This window comes from Grus americana, chromosome 28, assembly GCF_028858705.1.
Source record: "Grus americana isolate bGruAme1 chromosome 28, bGruAme1.mat, whole genome shotgun sequence".
Taxonomy (NCBI): Eukaryota; Metazoa; Chordata; class Aves; order Gruiformes; family Gruidae; genus Grus; species Grus americana.
In genome coordinates, this window is record NC_072879.1 from 6,453,107 (window position 1) to 6,475,342 (window position 22,236).

Genomic DNA, 22,236 nt, shown 5'->3' on the forward strand with positions numbered 1-22,236 from the left:
AGTCATTCTTCTCGCTGAGAGTTTTCTCTCATCTTTGAGTCGCGTGGTTTGTAGCATTCTCTGTAGCCTTGGTCTGTGTGTGTGTGTGTGTGTGTGTGTGTGTGTGTGTGTTGGGTGTGGAGCTGCTCTGCCCGGGGCTGTCGAGTCAGGGTCAGGTGGACTAGCAATAAGAGTGTACGGTTAGTATGTTGATATGCCCAGTCTGGAATGGTTTGGCTCTCACTCAGCATCTGGGTGACTTGTTTAAGAATTTGGTGTGGTTTTTTCAGATGCAGACAGACAAGATGCGCACCAAAGAGCGGCAGAGGAGGCGAGCAGAGCGCCGTATGAAGGTGGGTCGGCCGGTGGTGTTGGAGGGAAGATCTGGCTGGTGGCTCTATGGCTCCATTAAGACTTGTCTGGGCCTTCTTGATTTTTTGAAGGCGTGAAGCTGGATATCAACACGGGAGGTGACTCGGGCCAGGTGAGCAGTGACTAGCAGGCTGAAGTAGTGGTTATTTTTCAGGTGTCACATTGCTGGTGAAGATGCAGGTATCCTTTGTTTGTGTTTTCTAGGTGGGGTGCAAGCAGGGCAGCCCAAAATGATGGAGGCCGGGTGAGCAAGCGGCTGAGGTAAAGGAGCAGGGGAGAGGAATCCGTGTGGGCAGGCTGCGATTTTGGGCGCTGTCTCAGCATGTGCCTTTTGCTTTGTTTTTGGCAGGTGCTGCAGGGAGCCTCGGAGGGGCGAAGCGGCGTGTCAATGAGCGGTCCCAGAAGGTTAGACGCTTGTCAGTGTCTCATACGAGAGCATTATACGGCAACTCATTTGAGCATTTTCCTCTGGTTTTGCAGGAGCCGTGTGGCCACTGTTGGAACTGGATACGCATTTGAGGTGAGCTGGAAAAATAGCGAGGGCGATCCTGGGAATGGTGGCTTTCCGCCAACGCAGGAGTAACTTTGTGTCTTTTGGCATCCTAGGCGCCACAGGCGATGACAGCCACGGTGTCTGTCTCTGGAAGGAGCAGGTGCGTGGAAAGCCACGGTGGTTACGAGGAGGGGGGTGTTGTGGGAGAGGCTGGTGTTGAGCCGTGCGATGCTGACTGACGGCACTGTTTTATTGTTTGTGTTGTGGGTTTCTTTAATGGTAGCTGATGAAGAGGAACCAAGTGACTGCAGGGCCGTCCTGGTTTGCCAATGCGCGGCACGCAGGTTTTCTGCTGTGGATGGTTCCAGATGCCCGGCCCTCTGAAAGCTAAGTTGAGGGACTAGGGCTAGGGAGGGAGCGGGGTGTAGGAAGGGGGCAAGTTTGAGGGTTGCAGGGGAGGGGTTTTATGGTTAGTGCAGGGGAGAGGGCTGTCTGGGAGCAGCCTTCCTTGGGCGGGCGAAGGGAGCAGGTTACCTGTCGGCACAATGCTAGCCTGTGCTGGGCAGGGCAGCTCCAGCCTGTGTCTGTGGTATGTTTGTTGTGTATGTTGTCTCCTGTGCCTTAGCCCTTCCTCGGGTGTCAGCGCCCTCTTTTTGCGCTCAAGGGGTATGACATGCTTCTCGGGCACCATCCCTAGGGTCTTGAATGCCTGTACTCATTGGCGTAGTGCCAATCGGGCGCTTCTCTTCTTGCATAGCAAGCTTACAGCGTGCATCGTTCCTGCATCTTGGAAGTTTCTGCTGGGTGCTCTTCTTGCAGCCTCATCCTAGGCTGTGTCGGGAGCTCTGCTCTAAAGCCGTCCCTTTTCAGGGACTGAAGGTTCTTCTCCGCATCCTTGCGTTCTTAGGTCTTGAAGACCGGCTTCTTGCCATATCCGTCATCTCGGTTTTGACAGTAACTTCTTATAACGGGCCATGACAATCAGTTCTCTTCCGGGGTTGCCGTAGAGCTTCCTCGCCTGGGCGTTGCGCCCTGTCGGTAGTCTTGCTCGACATCGTCTCTGGTCCGGGAGTCATTCTTCTCGCTGAGAGTTTTCTCTCATCTTTGAGTCGCGTGGTTTGTAGCATTCTCTGTAGCCTTGGTCTGTGTGTGTGTGTGTGTGTGTGTGTTGGGTGTGGAGCTGCTCTGCCCGGGGCTGTCGAGTCAGGGTCAGGTGGACTAGCAATAAGAGTGTACGGTTAGTATGTTGATATGCCCAGTCTGGAATGGTTTTGCTCTCACTCAGCATCTGGGTGACTTGCTCAGGAATTTGGTGTTTTGTCAGACGTGGACAGGCTACATGCGCACTGAAGAGCGGCAGTGGAGGTGAGCAGAGTGCTGTAAGGAGGTGGAGCATATTGGTGCTGGAGCTGACTTGGGCCAGATGAGCAGTGACTCGTGGGCTGAAGTAGCAGTTATTTTTCAGGTGTTGCATTGCTGGCTAAGTTAAAGGTATCCTTTGTGTTTTCCAGGTAGGGCACAAGCTTTAGCGTGGCAACATGTAAATGGCAGAGGGGGCAAGGACAAGTGGCTGAGGTAAAGGAATGGAAGAAGGGAATCACTGTGGGAAGGCTGTAGTTTTGGGCACTAACATAGCATGTGTTTTTTTTTTTTCTTTGTTTTTTGCAGGTGCCGCAGGGAGCCTCGGAGGGGCAAAGCCATATGCCGATGAGCGGTCCGAGAAGGTGAGGCGGTTGTCAGTGTATAATCGCATAGCACTATATGGCACCTAGTTTAAGCATTGCCCTTTGGTTTTGCAGGTGCTGTGTGGCCACGTTTGGAACTGGATGCCCGTTTGAGGTGAGCTGAAAGAATAGCAAGGGTGATCCTGGGAGCGGTGACTTCTCCCCAGTGTAGGAGTCATTTTGTGTGTCTGGTGCCACAAGCGATGACAGCTGCAGTGTCTGTCTCTGGAACGAGCAGGTGCATGGAAAGCTGCGGTCCTTCTGAGGGGGGGTTGTTGTGGGAGAGGTTGGTATTGGTGGGTGCGATGTTGACTGCCAGCACTGTTTTCTTCTGTGTTTAGTATTTTAATTGTCGGTGATGAAGAGGAACCAGTCAGCATCTTCTGTTGCAGATGGTTCTAGATCCTTGGCCCTCCTAAAGCTAAGTTGAGGGACTGCAGCTGGGGAGGGAGTGGGATGAGGTTGGGAGTTGCAGGGGAGGGGTTTTAAAGTTTAGTGTAGGGGAGAGGGCTGACCAGGAGCTGTCCCCTTTGGGCAGGCAAAGGGAGCAGGTTACTTGTCAGCACTGTGCTAGACTGTGCTGGGCAGGGCAGTTCCAGCCTGTGTCTGTGGCATGTTTGTTGTGTGTCTTGTCTTCTGTGTCTTAGCCCTTCCTCTGGTCTCAATGCCCTATTTGTGATCAAGGGGCATGGCATGCTTCTCAGGTGCCATCGCTAGGATCTCAAATGCCCATACTCATCGGCATAGTGCCAATTGGGTGCTTCTTTGATTGCATAGCCAGCCTTACAGCCTGGATGGATCTTGTGTCTCAGAAGTTTTTGGTGGGTCTTCTTTTTGCAGCCTCTTTGCATGCTGCGTCAGGAGAGCTGACATTTACAGCCATCCATTTTAACAGAATGGGGCTTCCTCCCTGCATCCTTACATTCTTAGGTCTTGAACACAGGCTTCTTGCCACCTCTGTCCTGTTGTTTTTGACGGTAACTTCTTATAATGGGCCATTACAGTCCATCCTTTTCTGGCATTGCTATAGGGCTTGCTGGCCTGGGTGTTGTACTCTGTAGGTAGTCTTGCTCGGCAGTGTCTCTGGTCAGGCAGTCCTTCTTGCTGAGAGTTTTCTCTCCTCATCCTTGAGTCACATTCTTTATAGCGTTGGTCTTCGCATGCGTTGTGGTGGGTTGACCCTGGCTGGGGGCCAGGTGCCCACCAGAGCTGCTCTCTCACTTCCCTCATTCACCAAACAGGGGAGAAAAGGCATAACGAAATGCTTGTAGGTTGAGATAAGGACAGGGAGAGATCACTCACTAATTATCATCATGAGCAAAACAGACCAAACTTAGAGAGGGAATTCATCTAATTTATTACTAGGCAAAACAGAGTAGAGGAATGAGAAAATAAAATCAACTCTTAAAACACTTCCCCCCACCCCTCCCATCTTCCCGGGCTCAACTTCACTCCCGGCTTCAACCTTCCCCCCCTCAGTGGCACAGGGGGACGGGGAATGGGGGTTACGGTCAGTTCATCTCATGGTGTTTCTGCCGCTTCTTCATCCTCAGGGGGAGGACTCCTCTCATCGTTCCCCTGCTCCAGCATGGAGTCCCTCTCATGGGGTGCAGACCTTCAGGAGCAAACTGCTCCAGCGTGGGGTCCCAAGTCCTGCCAGCAAACCTGCCCTGGCGTGGGCTCCCCTCTTCACGGGTCCACCGGTCCGGCCTGGAACTTGCTCCAGCGTGGGCTTCCCACGGGCCGCAGCTTCCTTCAGGTGTCTCCACCTGCTCCGGTGTGGGGTCCTCCACGGGCTGCAGGTGGAATCGCTACACCCCCTCATCCTTCCTCCATGGGCTGCAGGGGGACAGCCTGCTTCACCATGGTCTTCACCACGGGCTGCAGGGGGATCTCTGCTCCGGCACCTGGAGCTCCTCCTCCCCCTCCATCTGCACTGACCTTGGTGTCTGCAGAGTTTCTTACATCTTCTCACTCCTCTCTCCGGCTGCAAAAGCTCTCTCTCTCTAAGTGTTTTTCTTCTTAAATATGTTATCACAGAGGCACTGATTGGCTTGGCCTTGGCCAGCGGCGGGCCTGTCTTAGAGCTGGCTGGCATTGGCTCTGTCAGACACGGGGAGCTTCTAGCAGCTTCTCACAGAAGCCACCCCTGTAGCCCCCCCGCTACCACAACCTTGCCATGCCAACCCAACACATGCGTGCATTTTGTCGTGGAGCTGCTCTGCCCTGGGTTGTTGAGTCAGGGTTAGGTGGAATAGCCATAAGAGTGTAGGGTTAGTATGTTGATATGCCCAGACTGCTTGGGCAAAGGTTGTGTAGTTGCCTCAGATGGAGTAGCTGTTGCCAGGCTGTGTTGGAGAGTCATTTCCATAGTGGTCTGTGGACATGATGGGAGCTGCCTGGGAGGGGCTATTCAGGGGTGATAAAAGCAGATTGACTCTCAAAGGGGTGAAAGGCCTGTCTGTGTGGGGCTGAAAGTTTGGGGTTTTTTTCTTCTAATTGCAGTGTGTAGTTGGACTGTAGATGCCATTTGAAATTGTTCAGCTATTGCTCTGCATCCTGGTGCGTTCTTGTTATGGTTTAGCCCCAGCTGGTAGCTGAGCACCATGTGATTTTTTTTTTTTTTTTTTTTAGGTGCACAGCAGGGAAAAGTACCCATGCACCTCTTTGTGGCACCCCAGCCAGATAATTGGGGTGCAAAGTAATGAAATGTGCCTGTGTGCCCCTTTCCAAGGTGCCCCAGCCAGAAATTGGGGCACACCAGCTCAAAATCAAGGTGTTGCCACAAATATAGATTTTGTTATGTGGTTTTAATTTAGTAGCAATCAGGACTTATTAATATTTTTGGGACAGATAACAGTATTAGCTTACATAATTATTAATGGCACTTAATCATCAGCTAGTCTAACTATGCTTTTCAATGGAATTTTTTACAATCAAAACAGTGAGTTAGTTAAAAATTTGAGCAGGGCTAGGGTGACCCAAAACTTACAGCAGGGTTGCATGCACAGATGGGGGTTAAATCAAATCACACGTCTAGACAGGCTGACAAACAATCCTGGATTGTTACAGGCACACAGACAGGCAAATAGTTTTTAACCAAACTGTACAGGCACACACACACGTGGAGCTTGATGTACGAATAAAATTTCCAATTTCATGACACACTCACTTCTATGTGCTGGCATTTGTCAAAGGGTAATTAGCAAATCCTGCAAAATCGGGCCTTTGAGTCCTTACAAAACCATGGATGCATGATCTTTGAATCCTCTTGAAATCTCCCCTGCGAGGTCTTCCAGCTCAGGGGAGATCCTGGCTCACACAGTCCACCGCTGTCACAGAGAACCCAAAGGTCTTACTTTTGGATCATAAGATGATTGTGAGAGCATCGCATTGAGCAGGTCTGTCACATCCCCTATCATGCACCAGCCTCTGGGAACATCCGACGATAAGATGGACTGCTAAAGACTACTCTGAGAGCAATGGGTAGTGGGACCCTCAAACACTAGGAGACACATTTAGCAAAGGGCACCTGGTTAGACAATGACAGGGGATCTGCCAATCGAGCTGGCCCTGCCCAATATAAACTTCCATGTACTGTACAAGGAGATAAAAGTCCCCCACAGTGCGTATGAAGAATAGATTTGGGAAGATAGTCTGGGTTAGCCCTGCTTCGGACAAAAACAAACCCATCTGTGAGATTGCTTTTGCTCAGGGACCTGGGTGCACTCGGTGGGTGATACAAAAGGATGGGGCGGTCGAATGTGTATCTCAAGGGGATCTGATTTTGGGTGTGAATAGCCAATAAATTAAATTGCATGATGTGAATTGCTAAATAACTCTACTATCATATGTCATAGCTACTACAATTGCTATATGCTCTATCCACAGTATTACCACAAGAATCACCCAAATTAATGAAGGATGAACTTTGCTCAGTTTCATCAAAGCATAGCAATGATGGAACTAGAACTGACTTCAGTGACTGGCGCTCAGCAAGTTCCTTGAAATCAACAACTTCGAGGCTCAGACCCTGAGCATGGACCACACCAGCTATGCCAGATGTGAGCTCCAGAAGCAGCCACAACACTCCAACAGTCTACAGCCTTGCTCCTGACCTGAGAGACTGTTAGAGCAGATGGAGCTCCAAGTCATGGACTAAATGAACTCAATGGACATTTTAGAGGCATGGCCCATAGCCTAAGTGAATGATATCTGTGTGTCTAACTTTTTTTATATATATGTAAAAGAGAAGGAAAGTGGTGGTGATTAATTGGAATTGTTGGATGAGGGCAGGATGTAGATGGTTTAGAATAAAGGGTGGATAATATCTGGTTTTGGCTGGGATAGAGTTACATTTCACCAGAAGGGAAGGGGCAGGGCAGCTATTTGTGTAGCCACTGAGGATGGGGCTGGCCCTCCTGCACCAAGGGCTGTGGCTGGGGAGGGGGTCGCCTGTGCTTGCCTAGCCTCGGGAGCTCACGTAAGAGAGAAACAAAGGGGCTGTCACAGACAGCTGCCTCTGACAAGGAACAGCCAGTCCCTGCAGCGAGGAAGGATCCCTCCCAGCGTTCCCCAACAAGGGTCCACCATAAGCACACAGCACCAGGAGTTTGGTGCCTCAGGCAGCCGCGTGTGTGAGCTGCTGTGCGTCCAGGAAGCCTGGTGGGAGAGGAGCGGCGAGGTACCCGCCACCTGCTCCCGGGTAGGCGAGCATCAGGTAGCCAGCAGTGCAGAGGAGGCAACGCCACCAGTTGCCAGCAGCGCACTGTTGTGCATTCTGGCGGTGACCGGTTGTCGCTGTGGAGGGGAAATGTGCAGTAGATGTATGTGGCACAGCGGCTGAACGATGCGGTGGGGTGATGCTCTGGTAGCACCTGGCCAGTGCTGTTGGACCTACCCCTGGACAACTGTATCCTGCAGCAGGGTGGAAAGGGGGAGAAAATGGGAGAAAACAGAAACAGTTAGAGAGGGGAGTGGGCAGAAACAGGGGAAACAGGAACATGGGAAGGAAAATAAGAGAGAAAAAAAATGAGGGTGGAAGAGAACAATGAGGATTCGGGGTAAGGTAAGGCACAATTTGGGGCAAGAAAGGCAAAATCGTAAAACAGAGTCTCTGAAAACGGGGGAGGAAAACCCCCAGGTAAACTAAAGGAAAAACCAGGAAGGACACAGGACAAAACCAGGCAGAATGGGGAAAATGGGTCAGTGGGGGGGAATTGGGAGCAGTTATGGGGCACTTGGGTGGTAGGTGTGGGGTGACTGGGAGATAGGGTCAGTTATGGGGCAGTGGGGACACTTGTGGGTCTGGCCCTTGACAAGGGTCAGACCTGGAGTTCCTGGAGGTGGTGACAGAGCAGCTGAGGCTGGTGTTTTTGGTGAGGGGGGGGATGATGGGGACACCCCAGCCCCTGAACACACCAGTATGGCCCCACACTGCCCCCCCCCGTCCCAGTACTCCCAGTATGATGCCCAGCCTGATCCCAGTATGGGATGTAGTATTAAAGAGCAGGCATTCTTTATTACAGCACCGGATGCACAGGGGCTAGCTCCACCTATCACACCTACCTTAAAACAAAAGTTCATCCTTTATGTATCTTAAAGGTGTGAACATTCATCCATTTTCTGAGAAGTCTCCGCCTCTCCGCCTATCTACTACTTTTACACGATGCTGGCGTCGCAAAACTACGCTACGCACGCGCGGGGGTCTCGGGTGGTCGTCGGTGGTCATCTGGGCAGTTAGCCCCCCCCCACTCCTTTTCCCTTTTATGGTCACGAGTCTCAAGGACAATTTCTTCTCCTCGGATGTTTCCCAACTCTGTCATCAGGCCAAGCTGTTCTTCCTTATCGACCCTGTTTAGGCAATCCCAGCAGGACGGTTCTCTTCTCAAGGTTAGGATGTATTCTCCGTACACGTTAATCGCTCATAGGCCTTGTTAAATTCAAAGCTAGTCGTTGCTCCGTAAAAGAATTTCTCAGTATTTCCCCCCTTTGAGACTTCCAAAGTAAGATCTCTTTGGGACTTTCACCTAGATGGCATAATTTTGATATTATCATTTTTGACCGTCAGGTACATGCAATTGGGTACAAGACCATGTGATCAAGGTTAAATATTGAATCACAATACAACACCATATACACAAACAACTGCAGCTATGATTACTACAAATAATTCCTTCAGTCAGGTTAGGTTTGGTAGCCGTGAGGTTAACCAATTCCACCACAAGTGGGAAGATTCCTTTTCCTTTTGCCACTCTTCCACTGCCCTCTCAATCAAATTGACTTCTTTCTGTTGGGTCTCAATACCATGTTCTTGTCCTATAAAAGCACAAATTCCTCCTTGACTAGCTAACAGATAATCTAGGGCCGTGCAATTTTGTAGACTCACCATTCTATTTTGGGCCATTTCATAAGATGTAAAAGGGAACCCTGTTCCTCCCAACATTATCTGTGAGCATATCCAACAATTTGTCACATTAAGCTCTTTAGCCAATCACATTTTCATCTCCTCATAAAGGTTGTTGTGATTTGTCCCCCTGGTTAGCTGAACAGTTAGTAACATTGTGGCTATTCCAACCAAAACACACACAGCTTACTGGCTCATTTTCATGTTGATTTTTGAATTTTCTTATTTGGAGAGGTTCTTTATCCAATGAGCAGACCTTCCATTGAGCTTCTTTTGGCTATGATGCTGGTTTTACTCTAGTATAATCGATCCAGGACTCCTTCCCTGCAACCTTAACAGCAGTAAAAGTAGTTAATATCACTTGATACGGTCCTTTCCATCTTCGCTGAAGGAGTTCCTCGTTCCAGACCTTGATATAGACCCAATGTCCAGGCTGGTAAGGATGAACCTGTGTATCCAAACCTTGAGGTGAAGAAAGAGGTGTTACATGTATCTGAAACAAGGAAACAATCCTTCCCATTTTCATCGTGTATTCTTTTAAATCCCAATTTCCAAATACATGAGCCAAATTTTGAAGGATTTCAGCCACAAGGCGGGGATCCCTATCAGAGGACATTCCTATTGGTACTCCAAATCTGGGAATTATTTCTTTCATTAATACCTTTACTACTTCTCTCGCCTTGTCGGTGCTACAGGGAAAAGCCTGCGGCCATCCAGAAAAGGTGTCCGCTACTACCAATAAATATCGGTAACCATTTTGACGGGGCAATTCAGAAAATAAAAAAACCTATTTGCCAGTAATCTCCTGGACTATTACCTTTTCTAACGACTCCCATAGGCAGCCATCTAAAATTTTTGCCTGATATCACAGCCTATCCTTTGGAAGGTTAATGTGTTTATTAGGGACAATCAAAAGATGCCCCTCCCCCTTAGCTGCTTCCTTAGCCGCCTGATCCACCAACCTGTTTCCCACGTAGATTTCGGTATTTCCAAAGTGATAAGCCTTACAGTGCGTCACTGCAAACTCTGCCGGTAACCGGACGCTCTTTAAGAGCTTTACCATAGTTTCTCCATATGTAATGGGGGACCGTCGAGCTGACAATAGACCTCTCTTTCCAAATAGCTCCGTGAGCATGCTCCACTCCAAAGGCATACTTGGAGTCTGTCCAAATATTTACTCGCTTTCCTTGAGAGCACGTTAATGCCCTTTCAAGTGCCACTAATTCCACCTTCTGTGCTGAGGTGTTAGGTAGAAGAGCCTTTGCTTTAATCGCCTTTTCCTGAAAAACCACCACATAACCTGCCAACCATCTTCCTTTTTCCACGTAGCTGCTTCCATCCGTATATACTTCACAATCAGGGCGTTCAAGCGCGGTATCCTTCGGGTCCTCTTGGCTAAAGTAGACCCGTTCGATTGTTCGAGAACAGTCCCATTCTATTTCCCCGCTATTTTCCAAAGAGGTGGATAGAAATAATACAGGATTAAGCATAGATGTTACCTTTAAGTTCACCTCATCTGTGTCCAAAAAGATGGCTTGATATTTCATCATTCTGCTCGGCGATAACCAGCGATTTCCTTTTTGCTCCAGTACCGCCGTCACCATACGGGGCACCTACGCGGTCATCCGTTGCCCCGTAGCAAACTTCCGTGCCTCTCGAATCGGCAATATAGTCGCCGCTATGGCCCGGAGGCAGGACGACCAGCCTTTACTCACGTTGTCCAGCTGTTTTGAAAAGTATCCCGCCGGTCTTTTCCGGGATCCCAAATGTTGGGCGAGGACTCCCAGAGCTAGGTGAAACCTTTCACAAACGAACAATTCAAAAGGTTTAGTCAGATTTGGTAGTCCTAGAGCTGGGGCCATCATTAAGGTTCTTTTAAGCGAGTCAAAGGCTCAATGACACCGCAGGGTCCAGACCAACCTGTCTCCCAATTCTTTCAATGCCTCGTTAAGAGGTTGTAACCCACACCACCCTGCCGTTCCCAAAAAAGCCTGCAGTTCCCTTTTCAAAGTCAGTTCCAGTATTTGACATATAGCTTCTTCCCTCTCTGTCCCCAGGCTCCGCAAACCTGGGGAAATAGCAAACCCTAAATATAATACCTGTTATTTTAGTAGTCGAGCCTTCTTTTTAGATGCTCGATACCCCACGCATCCCAAGAAATTTAAAGGGCTTATAGCAATTTCCATATACTTATCAGGTGACTCGGCCGCAATTCACACATCATGCACACATTGCGGCAAAGTAGAGTCTTCGTGATGTTGCTTCCATTCTTTTAACTCTTTGGCTAATTGATTCCCAAACAGAGCGGGCTATTTTTAAACCCCTGGGGAAGAACCATCCAAATCCATTGATTTTTTCGCCCTGTCGTGCAGCTTTCCCATTTGAAGGCAAACAGTTCCCGACTCCCCTTGTTCAAGGGTATGCAAAAGAAAGCATCCTTTGAGTCCAGAACTTTAAACCTGTAAGTCCAGAACTGTAAACCATGTGTCTGTTTCTTTAATTGTCTACAATTTGATTGACAGCTCTCAGGCCTCGTACCAGACGGTACTCATTTGAATGAGGTTTCTTTACCGGCAGGATCGGAGCGTTAAACGCTGACTGGCATTCAACCAATAGCCCGAATGTTTTAAAATTATTTATTAACATCTCTAATCCTACTCTAGCCTCTAACCGTAAAGGGTATCGTTTCTGCCTTACCGGTTTAGCTCCCGGCTTTAACCGAATCTTCACCAGTTCCACGGCTCATGACCTTCCCGGAATTCCACTGGCCCATACCAACGGGATTACCGCATCCTCTATTTCCCGCAGGATTGCCGTTTCCACCAGATCCTGTAACGTATAAACTTCAGCATCTAAAGATTTAGATTCAGGTATCTTTACACAGATCATTCCTCTTTTGAAATTTATTTGTGCTCCGACTTTGGTGAGGAGGTCTCTTCCCAGCAAGGGAACGGGGTGCTCTGGCATGTATAAAAACTGATGGGTTACTCGCTGTTTCCCAGTATTAAAATGTAGCGGTTGAAAGAACGGTCTCTTTTCTTTTTTTTCCCTGTAGCACCACCACCAACTACATTCTCTTGGCTTAGTTTCCCTTTATAAGTATTACTCATTGAGTAGGCCGCTCTGGTATCTACCAGAAAATCTGTTTCCTCATTCCCCAATGTTATCGTGACCGAGGGTTCCGTTGGGGCTTCTTTCGAGACTTCCCCCAGTCCTCATCATCGATCAGTATCTCCACCTAGGGTAAGCAGCCTGGCGGCTATTTGCGCCTGTTCTGGCCTTAGCCCCGACTCTCCCCCTCTCCCTCGGGGGGCATTCTCTTTTCCAGCGTCCCTCCCGTCTGCAAACTGCACGCCGATTCGGACCCAACCGAGCGGATGCTCCTCTTCCCATTCCTCGGTAACCCCTTACTGTGCCTCACCTTCCTCTATAGGCTCCTCCAGGAGCCCCTGCTAAAGCAGCAATCAGTCTCCCATCTCTTAGATTTTTTTCCCTTCGAGCCTGTCGTGTCTCCTTTTCTTTCTCCCTATTATTAAAAACTATCCATGCTTCCTCTAACATCTTTCCCAAATCCCTTGAGTCTGCCCTTTCTAATTTTTGAGGTTTCTTTTTTATATCTGGTGCCAATTGTCCCATCAAGCTAGAAGCCAGTTGGACAGCCTCTTCTGGTTTTGCAGGGTTCAGATTAGTATATTTCCTGGCAGTGACTCCACGAAGGCGGACGGGGATTCATTTGGTTGTTGCTTAACCTCATATGATTTGGACCAGCTGATCGTTCTTGGCATAGCACGCCTTACACCAAATAGTATCTGTCTCCGACACCTTGCTAAAAGCCCCCCGGGGTCCGGCCGGTTGGGATCCCACCCTGGGTCTACGGTAGGAAAATTCCGATCTACCCTTCCCTGCAAATCCCCATTAGCACGTGCCCCTCCTACCTGTTTCTGGGCAGTGTTTAATACCATCTTTTTCTCAGTTTCATCTAACAATGTGTCCGTTATAACCTGCATGTCATTCCAATCAGCGTCCTGAGCTCTAATTATGATTTCAAACACCTTTGCCACCCTTTCTGGGTCTTCCCTGTAAGTACCTGCCATTTCTTTCCAGGATCTTAGCTCTGTTATTGAAAACAGCACTTTAACTGTTACTGGCCCATTATTTCCGACTCCTTGCCCGAGAGGAGCTTGAATAACTCCCCTCGTCTCTTCCCGTCTCCCCCATGTTCTTCCTGCAATCGGGCTAAATCCTTCCGCCCCGCCAAGTCATCCTGCTCTTTCACGACTCCCGCCTCCCGTTCCTCTTGCGCTTCTAACTTCACCATCCTGTCTACGACCGCTCCCTCTCTCTCCTCTTACGCTGCTGTCATCATCATTTCTTATCCACAGGGTTCTCCTATCTCCATCGAGGAGCAATCATTAACTCCAAATCACCCTCTCTCTCACATTTCAAGCACCTTTTTCCAATGCTACAGGCTGAGCAACATCTTTTCAAATTCCTGCTCCACCCCCCATCCGCTTTCCTTTACCAGGGCTATAACCATAGGGTCCTGCGGAGCAAGCCCGCAAACCTTTTGCCACTCCGGATGATTTCTTAACGTAAAGAACAAATCTACATACGGTACTTCATCCCGCTTATTTTCTCTTCTACAAAACAACATTAATTGTAACAGGGTGTTATATTTTAACATTCCATTATTTGGCCGTACAATGGCCAACAATTGTTACAATATTCCACAGGCTGCCTCAGAGCGAGAAGATCTCCCCGCACCTTTCTCCAATATTTCAATATACATCCGACAGGAGATTTTTTTTAGAATCCCCCGTTCCGCCGAGGGTTTATTACCCGTTACAAAATAGTACGAAACGTAACGCAACAACACTAAACCAATAATTTAACACAAAATAACAAGATGAAAACACAAAAGCAATGATTTAACACAAAATAACTGGAAGTCGGGGACTCGAACCCCTCATACCAGCGGGACTCTAACCCACCTCTTCCAAACCCGGGTGTCCTTCAGACTTTCGTCCGATAGGATCGAATCCTTCCCTTAGGCACCTTTGTAGGCCAACCCCGCGAGGCTTTCGCCACGCCTTACGGGCAGGCAACCTTTAACGTCCCTTACTTTAGTGTCCCTTAAAGAAAAGAATGCCTTTACCTTCCCAGGGGTCTTGCTCAGAGCTCTTCAGTCCAGGGATCAGAGGTTCTCCCCGAGAATCCCTCGGTGCCGGCTGGAGGTCCTACTATCCCGCGGATCCATCTGGGTTCAGAAGCAGAGTCCCATCCGGGTCGCCAGAAACTGTTACCGAAACACCGGAAAAGAACTCCTTAATGCTAATGTAGTATTAAAGAGCAGGCATTCTCTATTACGGCGCCGGATGCACGGGGGATAGCTCCGCCTATCACACCTACCTTAAAACAAAAGTTCATCCTTTATATATCTTAAAGGTGTGAACATTCATCCATTTTCTGAGAAGTCTCCGCCTCTCCGCCTATCTATTACTTTTACACGATGCTGGCGTCGCAAAACTACGCTACGCACGCGCGGGGGGTCTCGGGTGGTCGTCGGTGGTCATCTGGGCAGTTAGCCCCCCCCACTCCTTTTCCCTTTTATGGTCACGAGTCTCAAGGACAATTTCTTCTCCTCGGATGTTTCCCAACTCTGTCATCAGGCCAAGCTGTTCTTCCTTATCGACCCTGTTTGGGCAATCCCAGCAGGACGGTTCTCTTCTCAAGGTTAGGATGTGTTCTCCGTACACGTTAATCGCTCATAGGCCTTGTTAAATTCAAAGCTAGTCGTTGCTCGGTACAAGAATTTCTCAATGCTACGGATGCATACGGGCTCCCTCGGGCACCCAAGGGTGGATAGAGGATCCCACGGGTCTCCACAGGAGCACGTGTGCTCCCACGGGCTCCCTTAGGCACGTAAGGGTGCATAGAGGTTTCCACAGGCCTCCACAGGGGCACGTGGGCTGCCACGGGCTTACACAGGTTCCCACGTGCACACGTGGTCTCCCACAAGTTCTCGAGGCTGCATAAAGTCTCCCACAGGTTCACACCTGATCCCGCAGCAGCACACGGGCTTCCGCAGGGTCCTACAGGCTCCCACGAGCCTCCACGGGCTACACAGGATCCTATGGGTTTTCACGGGCTTAAACGGCCTCCCATGTGGGCACGTGGGCTCCCACAGGCTTCCACAAGTTCCCACAGACTCTCATTGTCTGCCACGGCCTCTCACAGTCTGCCACGGCCTCTCACAGGTTCACGCGTGATCCCACAGGCTCTCGCAAGCTCCCACGGGTGCACACAGGCTCCCTCGGGCACCCAAGGGTGCACAGAGGCTCCCACAGGCCTCTACAGGGACATACGGGCTTTCACAGGCTCCCACAGGCCTAAATGGGTTCCTGCAGATGCACGTAGCCTCCCACGGGTTCTCGAGGGTGCATACGGGCTCTCACAAGTTCCCACGGGAGCACCAAGGTTCCCAGAAGCGCACATGGGCTCCTACGTACTCCCGCAGGCTCCCACGGGTTCAGATGTGCCCCCACGGCCTCCCACAGAGGCGCACGGGCTCTCGCGGTCTCTTTCCTGCATCCTGCGTTGTAAAATTTTTGCTCTATGTCTACTGTTATCAATATGTCTCTCCCTGTTTTTAAATTGTTTCCTGTCTGTCCTTAACCCGTCGCTTCTAAATTTTCTTTCCTTCTCTATTTTTATCTAGTTTACCATCTTCCCGCTTTTTATTCTTTTCCTTTATTTCCTTAATCTTGTTGCTTTTAAGACTTTTTTCTACATCTACTTTTAGCTAGTTCCTGTCTCTATTTTTTAATGCTTTCTTGTCTGTTGGGTACTCCCTCAATTTTACAATTTTCTTTATATGTCTCCATTTATTTAGTTTCTTGTCCTTATTTTTTTTATTTTTCCTCCTTTAATGCATTTATTTTTCATTTTTTTCCACATCTACTTTTATCTAGTTTTCTCTCCCTATTTTTAAATCTTCTTTTCCTCTCCCTTGTACCCTTTTGCCTTTTAAATTTTCTTTCCACATCTACTTTTAGCAAGCTGTCTACCCCTATTTTTACTACTTTCTTGCTTGTCGCATCCCCTGTTTGTTTTTAAGTTTTCTTTATGTCTTTTGGGTTTTTCCCTTCTCCGTTCATCCCGAGGCTTTAGAGAGTCTCCTCAGCACACTCTTACCTCTGGAACGTAATTTGTAGCCCTCTTGGTCTGTCAGGATGTGTCCTTGGGTCATCACTCTTCCTTAGAGCGGTCTTTTTGTCCTCTGCTCCCTCTCTCTTGCCTCCAATGGGTCACGTCTTCCTCAGGACATCTGCACCCTATTCAAATCCCCTCCCGTGTCCTTTTGCGCCCTCGAGCCTCCTTCGGTCTCTCTGGCCACCTTTTGGGGTTTTTTGTGCCCTGCAGAGCGCTCCCGCGTTACTCTTTGCAGTTTAGGATGTCTTCGTTCGGCTCCGGCCCCCTGACGGCATCCATACCTTGTCGAAGTCCCCTTCTGAGTTCCACATCGTTATCTCTGAGGCTTCTTTGATCTCTCGGGCTCCTTCGGGACTCTTCCGCTCCCTTTGCCGAGCCCTCGCGAGACATCCCCTACGCCCCGGAGCCCTGTCGGGAGGGCGCTTTGCACCCCTCTTTTCCCCTCAGAGCTCTTCCCGAGACCGCACCTGTTACCCCGGTCCTCTCCTCCGTGCCGCGCACTTCCGTTCGGTCCCCGAGGGCATCCGTGCTTTGTTCAATTCCCTTTAGAGCTCATCACGGCCCCGAGACTTCTTCGGTCTCTCCGGCCCCTTCGGGACCTCTCTAATCTCTGCGACGATGCTTCTCGTTCCTTTGGAACCTTTTCGGAAGCCATCTTTTTCCTCCAGAGCAGTCTTTTTGTTTTCTGTCTTACAGTATGTTTCTGCTTGTTTCCTGGTACCCCAAAGATGTCTATCCTTGGTTCAGCTTGCCTCTTGAATTTTCCAGAGCAGGCAACAGCCTTTGTCCATTTCTATCGACACATCTGCCATAGTGTTATTTGATGTGTCTTATAATTTATTTTAGTTCTAGCTACATATGTGTTCGTCAGGCTGCATCATAGAGTTTCTGATACATTTTTTTTGTATTTTCATGGTTTTTTGGTGTCTTCTGTCCTTTAGGACACATCTAATTTTGTTAAGGGAGTCAGTCAGAGAGACCGACGAGGTTACTCGAGTCATCAACAATTTAAAGTAAATAATTTACTTTGCAACCAGAAATATTTTTAAGAAGGTATTCTTACAGGATTTATTTCTGCTTTGTCATTCAGTCTCGTCTAGAACATAGATCCAGTAGAGGTTAGATCGCACGTGTCACCTACGCTAGAGGCGATGCGTAACCCCATAGCATCGTGAGTTTTTTACAGGAAACTAAAGCACACAATTTTCAGTATTGCTATTGCATTTAACAAACTGCTTTCCTATGTAGTTTGATACGACACTTATCTTTTTCTCTCTACGCCCTGGAAAAATTAAGTTTAATTACCTTCCGTTGCTGATACAAAAGTTGAAGCTGGCATAAAAGAGCAGGCATCATCATTTCCAATAAGGATCGCTTTCTCCATTCAGGTGCTTTGCAGGTCACAAACTCAAGGCAGATCAGAAAACCCACGGCCTCCTCTGGCCACCTTTAAGCCTTCTGGTGGTCGGCCCCTCCCTTTCCCAGGGGATGGTGGGAAGGGCAGTGGGCGGGGCCCAGGGTATATGAGCCACAGGCCTCTGCTAGGGAGCTCATTCAGCTCCTGGGTTTCTCTGGTGTCAGTGCTCTGCTATTCCTTCAGTTGATGGCAGTTTTTGAGCTGGCTGAGCTGTTTGTTTTGCTGTTTAGGAAAGTGGATGTATCTGAGGTAAGAGCATCACGAATAGTTGAGGTTAAGCAGGATGGAGAGAGGAAAAACACCTGTATGTAGGTATGGGGGTTTTTTTTCCAAGTTAATAATTTTGTATTGAGCTTTCAGGGGTTTGCACATCTGGGATTTAATGGTAAGTAACTTTTTTTGTTCCTGGTTCATTGTATTTTACTGGAATTCCTGATTTTATTGGAGATGAAACCTTGTTTTTTTCATTAGCTTTGCTGTTTACTGTGTAAGTTGATGATGTCATCTCTTCTAATAAGACTGATGGTGAGATTATGTAGCAGGGTTTAGGGCGAGCATCTTGTATGCATCTGTCGATGGAGTTCTAGTATTTCTTAGCGAAACAGCACAAACATAAGGCGTGGTGTATTTCAGGGTACAGGACAGCTCATCGCCTTTCCCGGTCACCCACAGACTACCACGCCATTTCTAGAACCTCCGCAGCTTGCGGCAGCCCCCTCATAGATTATAAGCATTAGGATTCACTTATTTTCTGGGCCTATAGCAGAGCCTAGACTTTGCAGGAAAACAGAGGAGAGGACTTGCCTGCAGAACACAGGAAATTGCTCAGAAGAGCAGCTCTTGAGGAGCTGTTAGAAGGAATGGGGTTCCTTCCCTGGGATTTGGGAGAAGAAAGGGGTTTCTACAGTGTTGGGACTGGAGGATGGTTCATCAGCCCTTCTCAGGTCAGCTTTGCAGTTGGATTTGGATGTCGATGAGGTCTGTTCTGTTTTAGTCTCTCTGCAGCTGACAGGAGGTACGATGGTACAGAGATGTGCCGTAAACCATCTGTTCCTCTGTGTCAGAATATGCAGGGCTGAACATAAGAACAGTCTTGTCGAGTGATGAGTATATCAAAATATGCTCTCCTGAACTCTCTGCTTTTCTGTGCCTCTTACTTTCTTCATTCCCTGACTTCATTTTTGCATCTATCCATTCACCGTCCACCTGGATTTCACAGTTACTTAGAGACCCGGACTAGGCGTTTGTCTCTAGCACAGGCTCGAGTGACTGTATTTGCTGGAATTTCTTGGAGAGGAGGATGTGTTACCTGTGCTCATTTAAAAAACAAACAATCAAAAACCAAAAACAAAACCCCCAAAAACCTGCAGCCACGGTCTTTTTCTTATTGTGGTCCTGCCATGCAAGCTTTTCCTACTTTCTAGTTTTGCCTTAAGCACACGGCGAGGCTTGCTCTGGTATCGGTCACGGCAGTTATGTTTTCTTGTTCATATTTTTCTGTTGTGTTTTTAGCACGGTTTCTGTAGTTGCAAGGTGCCGTTTTGGATCCTTGAGATGCCGTGTCGTGATCGTCACGCTTTTGCCGTTGGCCGACTGCCTCTGTAATTCCCTGAAGGGCTTTGTAGGTAAGGAGGTAGTTTGCGTCACTCGCCACCCGAGCTTCAGCACGGCAACCTGTAAGCGGCAGAGGCGGTGAGGGGGAGCGGCCGAGGTAAAGGAACGAAAGATGGGAATCGATGCGGGCAGGCTGTGGTTTCGGGCAGCACCTTGACATGTGCATTTTGCTTTGGTGGTTTTCAGGTGCCGTAAGCAGCCTCGGAGGGGCAAAGCCATATCCCAGTAACGGTGTCCGAGAAGGCAAGCCGGTCGTTGGCAGGGCTGCCGTCCCAAAGCGGGAAATGATGGGCGCTCAGATCAGCATTTCTCTTTGGTTTTTCAGGTGCCACGCTGGCTGTTTTTGGAATTGGATGAGGATTTGAGGTGAGCTGCAGTGGTAGCAAGGAGGAGAATAGGACCGGTGACTTCTGCAAGAGTTACAGTAATTTTGCATCTCTTGGCATCTTAGGACCACAAGCGATGATGGCTACAGGGTCCATTTCCAGAAGGTAAAGGGGAGCGGAACGCCACGGCCCTTCTGAGGAGGGGTGGTATCATGGGAGAGGTTGGCGTTGACGGTGCGATGGCTTACTGATGGCACTGCTTGTTTATGGGTAATTTTATCCAGATGATGAAGCAGAACCAGGTGACTGCAGGACATCCTAGTAAGCTGATGTACGGTAGGTGTGTACTTGTTGTGGACGGTTTCGCATCCCTGATTCTCTGACAGCTAACTTGAGGGGCTGGGGAGGGTCTGGGAGGAAGGGACAAGGTAGTAAGTTGTGGGGGTAGGGGGTGAGCGAGCAGAGGCATTTAAAGTTAGCGTAGAGGAGAGGCTGTCTGGGATGAGGAGGGGGCAAGTCTGGGGGTTGCCCGGGAGGGGTTTCATGGTTAGTGTAGGGGAGAGGGCTGTCTGGGAGCAGTTCCTTTTGGGTGGGGCAAGGGAGCAGGTTACTCATCAGCACCGTGCTAGACTCTGCTGGGCAGGGCAGCTCCAGTCTGTGTCTGAGTTGTTGTATATCTTGTTTTGTGTGTCTTAGCCCTTCCTCGGGTCTCAATGCTCTCTTTGCGCTCGAGGGGCACGGCGTGCCTCTCGGCGCCATCGCAAGGGTCTCGAATGCATCTACTCATTGGCATATTGCCATTTGGGCACTTCTTTTCTTGTGTGGCAAGCTTACGGCGTGGATCGATTTTGCACTTTGGAAGTTTCTGCTGGGACCCCTTCTTGCAGCCTCTTCCCAGGCTGTATCAGGAAATCTGACACACTTTGAGCCATCCCTTTTCAGGGACTGGGGCTTCCTCCCTGCATCCTGATGTTCATAGGTCTTGAAGACAGGCTTCTTGTGCATCCATCGTTTTGGGTTTGACCGTAACTTCTTATAAGGGCCATCACAGTCAGTTCTTTTCTGGGGTTGCCATAGAGCTTCTTTGACTAGGTGTTGCGCCCTGTAGGTCATCTTGCTCGGCAGCATCTCGGTCAGGGAGTCTTCCTTCTTGCTGAGAGTTTTCTCTCATCTTTGAGTCACGTTGTTTGTTGCGTTCCGTGTAGCCTTGGTCTGTGTGTGTGTGTCTTGGGCGTGGAGCTGCTCTGCCCGGGGGTGTCAAATCAGGGTTCAGTGGAATAGCTGTATTGTGGTTAGTACATTGATATGCCCGGACCGCTTGGGCAATGGTCGTGTAGTCGCCTCTGATCGAGTAGCTGTCAGCAGGCTGTGTGGAGCAGCATTTCCATAGTGTTCTGTGGAGATGACGGGAGCCCCCTGGGAGCGCATGTTCAGGGGTAGTGAAAGCAGATTGACTTTCAAAGGTGTCAAAGGCTTGTTTGGGTGGGGCTTAATGTTTGGGGGTGTCTTTTAATGGCGGTTTCTAGTCGGGCTCTGGATGGTATTCCTAAATGGGAACAAGATCTCTGGAATTGTTCAGCTATAGCTCGGCATCCGGATGACTTGTTTAGTAATTTGGTGGGGTTTTTTGTCAGATGCAGAGAGAGAAAATGCGCAGCAAAGAGCGGCAGAGGAGGCGAGCAGAATGCCATAAGGAGGTTGGTCAGCCGGGCATGTCGGAGGGAAGATGGGGCCGGTGGCTATATGACTACATTAAGATTTATGTGTATGGCTCGTTTTATTTGGAAGGTGTGAAGCAATGAGCAATGCAGCCTATCACCGCTGGAGCTGACGTGGGCCAGGTGAGCAGTGCCTAGCGGGCAGAAGTAGCAGTTATTTTTTCAGGTGTCGTATTGCTGGCTAAAAGTATCCTTTTGTTTGTGTTTTGCAGGTGGGGCGCAAGTGTCAGCATGGCAACATGTAAACGGCAGAGTGGGCGAGGACGAGCAGCAGAGGTAAAAGAGGGGGAGGAAGGAATTGGTGTGGGCAGGCTGCAGTTTTGGGCACTGTCTCAGCATGTGCCTTTTGCTTTGTTTTTTTGCAGGCGCCACAGGGAACCTCGGAGGGGCGAAGCCACGTGCCGATGAGCAGTCCGAGAAGGTGAGGCGGTTGTCCATGTCTAATAGCAAAGCATTATACGGCACCTAGTTTGAGTGTTTCTCTCTTGTTTTGCAGGTGCTGTGTGGCCACATTTGGGACTGGATGCCCATTTGAGGTGAGCTGGAGGAATAGCGAGGGCCATCATGGGAGCAGTGACTCCTCACCAACATAGGAGTAAATCTGTGAATCTTGGCGTCCTAGGTGCCACGAGGGATGACAGCTGAAGGGTCAGTCTCTGGACCGAGCAGGTGAGCGGGAAGACACGGTGCTTCTGAGGAGGGGGGTGTTGTGGGCAAGGTTGGTGTTGACTGGTGCGATGCTGACTGACAGCACTGATTTGGTGTGGTTTTTTGTTTGTTTTTCCTGCAGATGAAGAAGAGGCACGGGCAACTGCAGGAAGATCCCAGTTAGCTGATGTGCTATGTGCATATTGTTTGTTGCAGATGGTTTGAGATCCCCAGCCGTCTGCAAGCTAAGTTGAGGGACGTGGCCGGGGCGGGAGCGGGCTGCGGAGGGGGCACGTTTGGGGGTTGCAGGGGAGGGGTTTTATGGTG

At 49.3% G+C, this 22,236-nt stretch overlaps 2 long non-coding RNA genes across 2 annotated transcripts; both read left to right on the top strand.

Moving 5' to 3' along the window:
- The first annotated feature begins 567 nt into the window (after positions 1-567).
- On the top strand, positions 568-5,189 carry LOC129197430 (uncharacterized). The gene is made up of 9 exons (XR_008574320.1): positions 568-612; positions 701-756; positions 832-871; positions 958-1,004; positions 1,128-1,235; positions 2,360-2,419; positions 2,513-2,568; positions 2,644-2,683; positions 2,910-5,189. It is a non-coding gene; the product is annotated as an uncharacterized LOC129197430 (long non-coding RNA).
- A 14,413-nt stretch (positions 5,190-19,602) lies between these two features.
- Positions 19,603-21,912, top strand: LOC129197376 (uncharacterized). Its single transcript, XR_008574302.1, has 7 exons — positions 19,603-19,708; positions 21,178-21,240; positions 21,332-21,384; positions 21,474-21,537; positions 21,627-21,682; positions 21,758-21,797; positions 21,884-21,912. It is a non-coding gene; the product is annotated as an uncharacterized LOC129197376 (long non-coding RNA).
- Positions 21,913-22,236: the final 324 nt, after the last annotated feature.